The sequence below is a fragment of the Tupaia chinensis genome, unplaced genomic scaffold (assembly GCF_000334495.1).
Source record: "Tupaia chinensis unplaced genomic scaffold, TupChi_1.0 Scaffold145805_1, whole genome shotgun sequence".
NCBI lineage: Eukaryota > Metazoa > Chordata > Mammalia > Scandentia > Tupaiidae > Tupaia > Tupaia belangeri.
In genome coordinates this window covers 482817-492522 of record NW_006205663.1, presented here as the reverse complement: position 1 = coordinate 492522, position 9706 = coordinate 482817, and positions in this window count along the sequence as shown.

Sequence of the window (9706 nt, the reverse complement as noted above, 5' to 3'; positions counted from 1 at the left end):
ATAGTATAATCTTATATTTTAAAAGGATCCTAGTCAGAAACTTAAAAGCATAAAATATATAAAGATCTCTGGTGTGGGAAAGTACAGTGATAAATATAAAAAATTGTTACTGTAATTTTGCAATGTAACACCACTTTTTATTTTACACAATCTGAAGATTTAAAAGATAAGTGCATAAAAACTATAAACCTATGTTATTGTATACAGGATATATAAAGGTGAAGCTTGTGACATCAATATAAAGTGGAGGTAATCTCTAACTAATAGATATTTTGCATATGATTGAACTTAAATTGGTATTTTTATAAAACAGATTTTTAAAACTTTACAATATTATTTTTAGTCCCCAAGTGTCTTATTCCACTTTGTGCTATTATAAAGAATACCTGAGATTGGATAATTTATAAAGAACATAAGTTTATTTCCTCACAATTGTGAAAACTGTGAAGATCAGGATCAAACATTAGCATCTGGTGAGGGTTTTTTTGCTGCATCACACAAGTAAGAGAGAGAAAGAGTGAGATAGAGAGGGAGAATGTATCAAACTTGTCTTTTTATAAGGAACCTACCCCCGAAATAATGATACCGTTGCGTTCATGAGGGTAGAGCTCTCATGGACTTAAAATGCCCCCAAAGGGCACACCTCCCAGTCCTAATGCACTGGAATCAAGTTCCCAGTACCTGAACTTCAAGGGACATATTCAAAGTATATTACCAAAGTAATCACAAGAAAAAAATGTATCAAATGTACAAAAAGGAAATGAGAAGATCAAAATATGACACTAAAAAGAAAAATAGAATAAACTCAAAGGAAGTCAATAATAGAGAACATGAGGGACAAAAATCTATGAGACATAATAGACAAACCAACACAATGACAAAAGTGGATTGTTTTCTAACCATATTAATTGTTTCCCTCAATTGCTAAAAGGCACGTGAACTCATCAGAGGAAGACAATGAGAGAAGAAAAGGGGGAAAGCACTCTCCAGTGGAGCATGTTCATACTGCAATCCATTCTCTGTCTCGTTGTAATGATGTACAGTGAATGAATGCAAATAAATAAATTGAAATTAAAAAAAGAGACTTTGGCATGCACATATGCCCAGCAAGTTTTTCAAGTCTCCAGCACCATAATTCAAACCACAGTCAGCTGTATGGAATCTGATTCCTTCAACCACTGGGCTATGGGACTGGCCCCAAATGCTTACTTTAAATGTGGGAAGAGAGTGGTTGAAAGAGCAGAGTCTGAGGAAGGACAGTTAGAAGAAAAGTAGAGAGGCAAAGCATTAATGGGACAAAGAAATGGGGTATTATCTGTTGAAGATAAATTTATAGTATTATCAAGTGGACTGGAGAGAAATGTACACATGTTGGAATATTTATTTCGTAAGCTAAATAACATGATTTAATGCATAAAAAACTTGAAATAAAAAATAAATAATTAAGCACAATAAATAAATGAATACATAAAGGAAGATTTAAAAAGTAAATAAACATGCTTTGCATAAGTGAAAAATGTAAATAGAGTAAATGCCATAACCAAAAAATACTGATTGGTAGGTTGAATGGAAAATACAATGACAAAACATGATTCAACTATATTCTGTCTATAAGAGATCCAGTTAAATCCAAATACAGAAGTATGTTGATAGTAAAAAGATAAAAAATAAAAAGGTTCTTCTTCCAAACATAAACAAAAGAAAATATTGATAGCTATACCAATATCAGACAAATAGATTATAAATCACAAACTATGAGGAGATATAAAAAGATGTTATAGGGGCAACCAGGTGGTGTAGTGGTTAAGGCACTGGACCCCCACATGGTCAATTGTGGTTTGAGTCCTGGACTTGGCGGCCTACCTGACAGTTTGTCTCTCTCTCTCTCTCTCTTGGTCTCTTTCTGGCGAGAACATGGGCCCTAGGGCAAATTAAAAAATAATAATAACTCAAACTAAATAATTCTTTTTAAAAAAGTTGTTATATATTGACAAAAGAGTCAATTTATCAAAGACATAAGAATTATAAATACACACGCACACATATATGTATATGTCAAATATCATAGCTTAAAAATTAGATAAAATTCGGGAACCAGCAGTTAGCGTAATGGCTATGTCGCTGGACTCCCATGTAGTCTACCGTGGTTCGCGTCCCGGACCTGGTGGCTTAGAACTCACACCGAGTGCGTGTGCATGAGATCCCGAGAGGAGAATGGGGGAGAAGGGATTGCGGCGTGACCATTCCCCCTGGGGGGTGATTTCTCGCTTTCTGTCTCTGTCTCTCTCTGTCTGCCTGGCGAGCGCACGCACCCTATAGCGAAAACCTCTCCAAAAAAAAAAAAATTAGATAAAATTAGAAAAACTGGAGTGAAAAATAGATAGCCCTGCAATGATAGGATATTTCAATAATCACCATAATAGCCAGAGAGAAAAATCAATATTGGGATAGAGGACTTGAACTGTGTGATAGACTAATTGGACTTAACAAGCATATACAGAATACTCAACCCAATAAAAACAGAGTATAAATTTTTCTCAAGTGCAAATGGGACATTTTCCAGTATAGATCACGTGCTAGGCCTCAAAAATGTTTTAATTAATTTTAAAATACTAAAATTATACAAGGTATATTTTCCAATCACTATGAAATAAAACTAAGAATCAATAGCAGAAGGAAAACTGGGAAATTCACAAATACGTGAAAATTAAGCAACAGTCTTAAACAACCAATGGTTAAAAAAAGAAATCACAGTTAAATTGCAAAATATCTTGGGAACCAGCAGTTAGCGTAATGGCTATGTCACTGGACTCCCACGTAGTCGACTGCAGTTCGTGTCCCGGACCCGGTGACTTAGAACTCACGCAGGGCGCATGTGCGTGCGTGCCCAAGATCCCAAGAGGAGAATGGAGGAGAAGGGATTGTGGCGTGACCATCCCCCCTGGGGGGTGATTTTTCGCTTTCTGTCTCTATGTCTCTCTCTGTCTGTCTGGCGAGCGCACGCGCCCTATAGCAAAAACCTCTCCAAAAAAAAAAAAATTGCAAAATATCTTGATTCAAGTGAAAATAAAAATACAACATACCAAAACTTGTGGGATGGAGTGAAATCAGTGTTATTATGGATATTTATACATATACATGTTTAAGTTAAAAAAAAGTAATATCTCAAATGAACACTATAAATTAACATATTAAGGAACTAGAAAAAGGAGAAAAAAGTAAGTGACAAGCCACCAGAAGGAAGGAAATAAAAAAGATTTCCGTTTATGTACATAAAATAGGGAATATAAAAGTAATAGAGAAAATTAAAGAAATAACTATTTTTTTCTTGAAAAAATAAGTAAAATGAATCTACACATAAACAAAGAAATTAATTCAAACGTTATTCAAACATAACTTTAAAAGTTGAACCTTAAGACTCAAGAGAAAATTCAGAAATGCTTCTTGATATTATGTTTGATAATTTCTTGGCTATGATACCAAAATCACAGGCAACAATAAAAAAAGTAAATTGGATTTCATCAAAATTCAATACATATGTACAACACAGGATACTACTGTGAACACTAGGGACAGAAAGGATTGTAAGAACAAAAATATTTGTGAACCATATAGCTAATACAGAATTAAAATCCAGGTTACATAAAGAAAACCTAGAAATCAATAACAAAGGAAAAACAAATGACCCTATTAAAAATAGAAAAAAAAACTTAAATAATCATTTCTCTAAAGAAGATACACAGAAAGCCAATAAGCACAAAGAAAGGTGCTCAAGTCCCACTATTTTTTAAGGAAATTCAGATCAAAACCCCAATGATTTAGCTCTTTGTACCCATTAGGAAGCCTATTTTCAAAAACACGAAAAATAACAAGTGTTGGTGAGGATGTAAAGAAATTGGATTCCTGTGTTGCTTGTGGTAATATAAAATGGATTTAACCACCGTGCAAAACCATTCTTCAGAAAATTAAATCAACAAGTAACATAGGCACCAGCAATTTCCTTTCTGGGTACGTACACTAAAGAAATAAAACTGGGGACTCAAATGAGTATTTATTTATTTATTTTTTTTGAGGGGAAAGGTTTTTGTTATAGGGCATGTGCACTCACCAGAGAGGCAGAGAGAGACAGAGACAGAAAGCAAGAAATCATGCCCTGGGGGGGGTGGCCACACCGCAATCCCTTCTCGTGAGCTTAAGCCACCGGGTCCAGAACTCAAATCACAGTCAATTACATGGAAGTCCAGTGACATGCCATTACATCAACTGCTGCTCCCTCAAATGGATATTTATATACTCATGTTTATTTGATGCATTATTCACAATAGCCAAAACATGGACTCAACCCAAATGCCCATCAATGGATGATTGGGTTAGTAGACTTTGGTATATTCCTAACATGGAAAAGTATTAAACATTTATGAAAGTAAGAAAATCTGGACACTTGCTACAACATGAATGAATGTTGAAAGCATTATACAACGTGAAAAAAAAAAAACAGACACAAAAGAATAAATATTTTATGATCTCACTTATTTAAAGTAACTAAAGTAATCAAATTTATAGAGAAAGTAGAGTGATGTTGCCAAAAGCTGGAGAAGGAGGAATGAAAAGTTATTATTTAATGAGTACAGAGTTAAAAAGAAGAAAACATTGTGGTGATGAATGATGGTCATGTTTGCACATACATGTGAATGTACTTAATGTTATTTAACATTATATACTTAAAAATAGTCAAAATTGTGGGCCAGCAGATGGCATAATGGTTACATCACTGGACTTCCATGTAGTTGAATGAGGTTCAAATCCTGGACCTAGCAGCTTAAAACTCACGCCAGGCATGTGTGCGTGTGTTCATGCCCACAATCCCAAGAGGAGGATGGAGGAGAAGGGATTGTGTCATGACCATCATGACGGGGTAATATTTTGCTTTCTAACTCTCTGTCTCTCTCTGTCTCTCTGGTGAACACACACACTCTATAGCAAAAATCTTTATTAAATAAAGTCAAAATTGTCAATCTTATGTATTTTTTACCATAACAAAAATAATTGCAAAGATTTAATATTATATGTAGCATGACAGAGCATAATTATATAAATTCAATAACAAAAATTAACTTTAAAATGTCCAAATATATAGTAGCTTTGTACACAATTCATTGGTCAATGAATAAATAAGTCTAAATTTAAAAATATTTTAAGCTGAATGTTTATAAATATGACATATCACAATGTGTGAGATACAACAAAAGCTGAGAGACTACAGCTTTTGTTGAAGCGGAAATCCATATATTAGAAAGGGAAACATCAATCAATAATCTCACTTTTGAACTTAAGAAGGTAGAAAAAGCACAACAAATAAAACTTATGGTAAATAGAGGAAAGGTAAGTATAAACATAACACCAGACATAGGAAGCAGATGCATAATTAAAATACCTCTAAAAAAGAATCAGATACATAATAAAGACAACTTAAAATTTTATTATTTTAAAATATTAATAAAATTGAATTGACAAATACATAGCAAGATTGAGTTTAAACACCTTGTTAATGTTTCTAAAGAACGATATGCAAGACTTTAGTACACTAAACACTATAAAATATCCCTGAGAAAAACTGATAACTACTTGAATAAATCCATGAATAAGAGAACTTCATATTGTTACAATGTCGATTCTGCAAAGATCATTCCAAACATGCAACATAATCCAATCAAAATCTTAATGTTTTTTTTGACCCTAAGAAATGGGTTTTTAAATTTATATTAAAAAAAAAAAAACATGGCAGGGAATAGCCAAGGCAATCTAGAAGAACAAAGTTGGAAGGTTAATATTACCAGAGGCATCAATTTGTATAGAAACAGAAAAAGTGTGATAGTAACACAAAAAAAGACAAGCAGACCAATGAAACATATAGGAGGGTCCAGAAACAGACATCTAGTTCACTCACTTTGTATTATGATAAAGTTGAAGCCACATACCACTGTGGAAAGTGTGTTTTTTCAGTAAATGATGCTGGGTCAATTTGATATCCAATGTTGAGATGAATATTTGCTCCTTCATATCATAAACTGAAAAGTCCAGATAAACAGAAGCCCTAAATATCTAAGATAAGACAGTAGAACATTTACAGAAAACTATGTAAAAATATCTTTATGATCTTAGAATGGACACAAACTTTATACAGGATACTAAAATTATCAATCATAAAGAGAAATTTGATAAAATATATTATGATATAGAACTTCTATTTATCAAGATTCCTAAAACAAGTAAAAATGTAACCCACAAATGGAAGAAAGTATTCACAAAATATATTCTCCCCAAATAAAAATATTTTCATCTATAATATATATAGAGCTATTTCAAATATATAAAGAGAGACAATGGTATTTTTAAAATGGGCAAAAGACTTGAGCAATAATTCTCAGACATTATATCTAAATCAGTATCAAGTTTTGAACTCTACGAGGGTTCTAAAAAAGTTCATAGAATATTAGTATTATCTAAACACTATGCACTATGAACTGCCTACCTTCCAAATTGCTGTGTATTCCCTGTGTGAACAATCTTGCTATAAAACATAATGAATTCTTGGAGCCAGCAGATGGCATAGCAGTTACGGTGCTGGACACTTACTGGGTCATCTCCCAGAACCAGTGTCTTGAAAATCATGCCAGGCATGTGTGAGAGCATACACAAGATACCATGAGAAGAATGGAGGAAAAAGGATTGAGGTGTGGCCATCCCCCAAGGGGAGTGACTTTTGACTTTCTCTCTCACTGTCCTCACTGTCTCTGTCTCTCTCTGTGGTGAGCACATGCACCCTAAGGCAAAAACCTAAAAAGCAAAACAAAAAAACACTGTGAATTCTGTTAGTTTCATACTTAAATCTTGTAGATTCCTAAGCATGAGAGCAGTGTAATCCCTGGAGTTCAAGTTAGAAAAGAAAGTATCATAGAAGTTCAGTTTAAAGATAATCAGCCCTAAGACCAGGACTATGGCAAAAGAAATGGAATGGCAGGAGAAGTATATATTTGCATGAAGAAGAAACAGAACTGCTTGGAAGTCAAAACTGAAAAGATGAAAGAGATGAAACTCAAGGCAATTCTGTAATTCCTAGCTTGGCAGAATGGTTGTATCTTTTATAAAAGATAGAAAATAGTACATAATTCTGAAAATTATGCTAATTTCATTTTTGGGCATATAGAATTTGAAGTGATTAGCCAAGAATAGGTTTTCTATAAGCAGTCAACAAAATAATTTTCACATATACCTCCTTTATGTATGCCTATGTCTTACCTTTTTTTTCCCTTGGTTTGCTTTATGTCAGACTTGTTATTATTTCCCATGGCTTTTACTCCAGTTTTTTCTTGCTGAAGATTACTTGGAAGGCCAGGTTGTAAAGGTTTGGAGCTTTTGAGGCTTTGAAATTTTATCTGAATTAACACGAGGAACTACTTATAGAGAAGCCCCACAGGCTGCTTACTTATTTGGACCCAGTCAGCCAGTTTCCACAAAGCAGATCTTTGCCTCAACTGGATAGAGAGATTTTGTCAAGATTTTAAATTATTCCGCCACATATCTACATTCAACCTGGATAAAAGAAGCTGCTTTCAATAACAAATTTCACAGTCTAATACCATAATAATATATTCATAAAGCCTCCAAGACATAATGCAATAATGCATAATAAGCTAAATGAATAGATTTTGTCAGATAGTCTCTTCATATACCACAAAGAATCCTTGGTGAAAATACAAGTTTCAAGAGATTTTTCTACCCTATTGGTACACTGGAAACAATTAGTGTGTTCTCCAATCCAGTCTCTTTCACCTAGTATATGGCCACCACCAAAGATTGCTAATTCCCTGTGGCCTAAAAATATATGTTCCCCATTGAAGTCCAAGGCCACATATCAAATTATTTTAAATTGTTTACATTTTCTCCAAGTATAAATAACTTCCTCTGATATTGGATTGCTAGCATTAATGTTGAAATAATAAAAAAATAAGATAGGATTCTATACTATTCCCTTTCTGAAGGCACAAAATTATTTTGTTCTTTTAGCTATACATTTTCATTAGATAAGTCTATGCCGGTGGCAAATATATTTTTCTTTTTTCATAAAATTGCAAATCAAAAATTTATATTTTTTCTTGCTTTATCATGGCTCCTGACCTATTATAGGGTAGGTTGAAGAAATGTGGAAGACTGAGATTTAAAACTAGAACTATATACCTGAATGAGAAATATGCATTTGGACCAACTCAGTCAATGGTGCCATGAGCCCAGTCCATTATGGAATGCATAACATACTACACAAATAATGCCCATATCTAGAAACCTAGGCAAGCATATAGGTAGCCATATGCCTCAACTAATAATAGTAACAGCTGTGGGGTAGTGACGGAACTAAACATGAAAATAACTTCAGAAAAAAAAGTCCTCAAAAATACACAAGCATATGGAAAACAATCTCCTTCAGAATGACTTCTCAATCAGTGAAGATATTAAGACTGAAATCAAAGATTCATTGAAACCAATGTTAAGAGGTATATGAATTGCCATTAGCTATGGGACAGGGTGAAAGCAGTCATAAGAGGGAAGTGTATATTAATTAGTGTGCATAAGAAAAAGATGGAAAGGAGGTAAATAGACAACCTAACAACATACCTTAGAGATCTGGGGAAACAACGAAAAAACCAAAAATGTGCCAGAAGAAAGTAATTATAAAGATTTGGAGGGACCAGCAGTTAGTGTAATGGCTATGTCGTTGGACTCCCATGTAGCCGACCAAGGTTTGAGTCCCGGACCTGGTGGCTTAAACTCAGGCCAGACGCGTGTGTGTGCGTGCCCAAGATCCCAAGAGGAGAATGGAAGAGAAGGGATTGGGGCGTGGCCATCCCCTCTGGGGGGTGATTTCTCGCTTTCTGTCTCTCTGTCTCTCTCTGTCTGTCTGGCAAGCGCACACACCCTGTAGCAACAAAAAAAAAGAAATTATAAAAATTAAAACAGAAATAAATGAGAGAGAATGAAAGAACTGTACAGAAAATAAATAAAACCAAAAGCTGGTTCTTTGAGAAAATGAACAAAATTAACACACTGTTTGCTAGACTAATTCATTTTTTGAGAGAGATTTTTGCTATAAGACACGTGAACTCACCAGAGAGACACAGAGAGACAGAGAGACAAAGCGAGAAATCATCTCCCAGAGGGGATGGCCATGCTACAGACCCTTCTCCTTCATTCTCTTCTTTGGTTTTTAGGCACACATGCACACATGCCTGGCATGAGTTTCAAGACACTGGACCCAATACTCAACCTGAAGTCGACTATATGAGAGCCTAGGGATGTAACCATTATGCCATCTGCCGGTCTCCTAGCTAGACTAATTAAGAAGAAGAAAGAAAAGTACCAGATAAATCAAATCATCAATGAAAAAGGCAATATTACAATAGAAATAACAGATACAAAAAATAATGAGAGCATACTCTGAGCAATTAAACACCAAAAAACAAGAAAATCTGGATGAGATGGAAAAATACTTGGACAGATATAATCTATTAAGGTTGATTCAGGAAGACATAGAAAGCCTGAAGAGAGCAATAACAAGCAATGAGATTGAATCAGTAATAACCTACTGACATGAAAAAGCCCAGGTCCCGTCTGGCAAGCGCACACGCCCTACAGTGAAAAAATCTCTCTC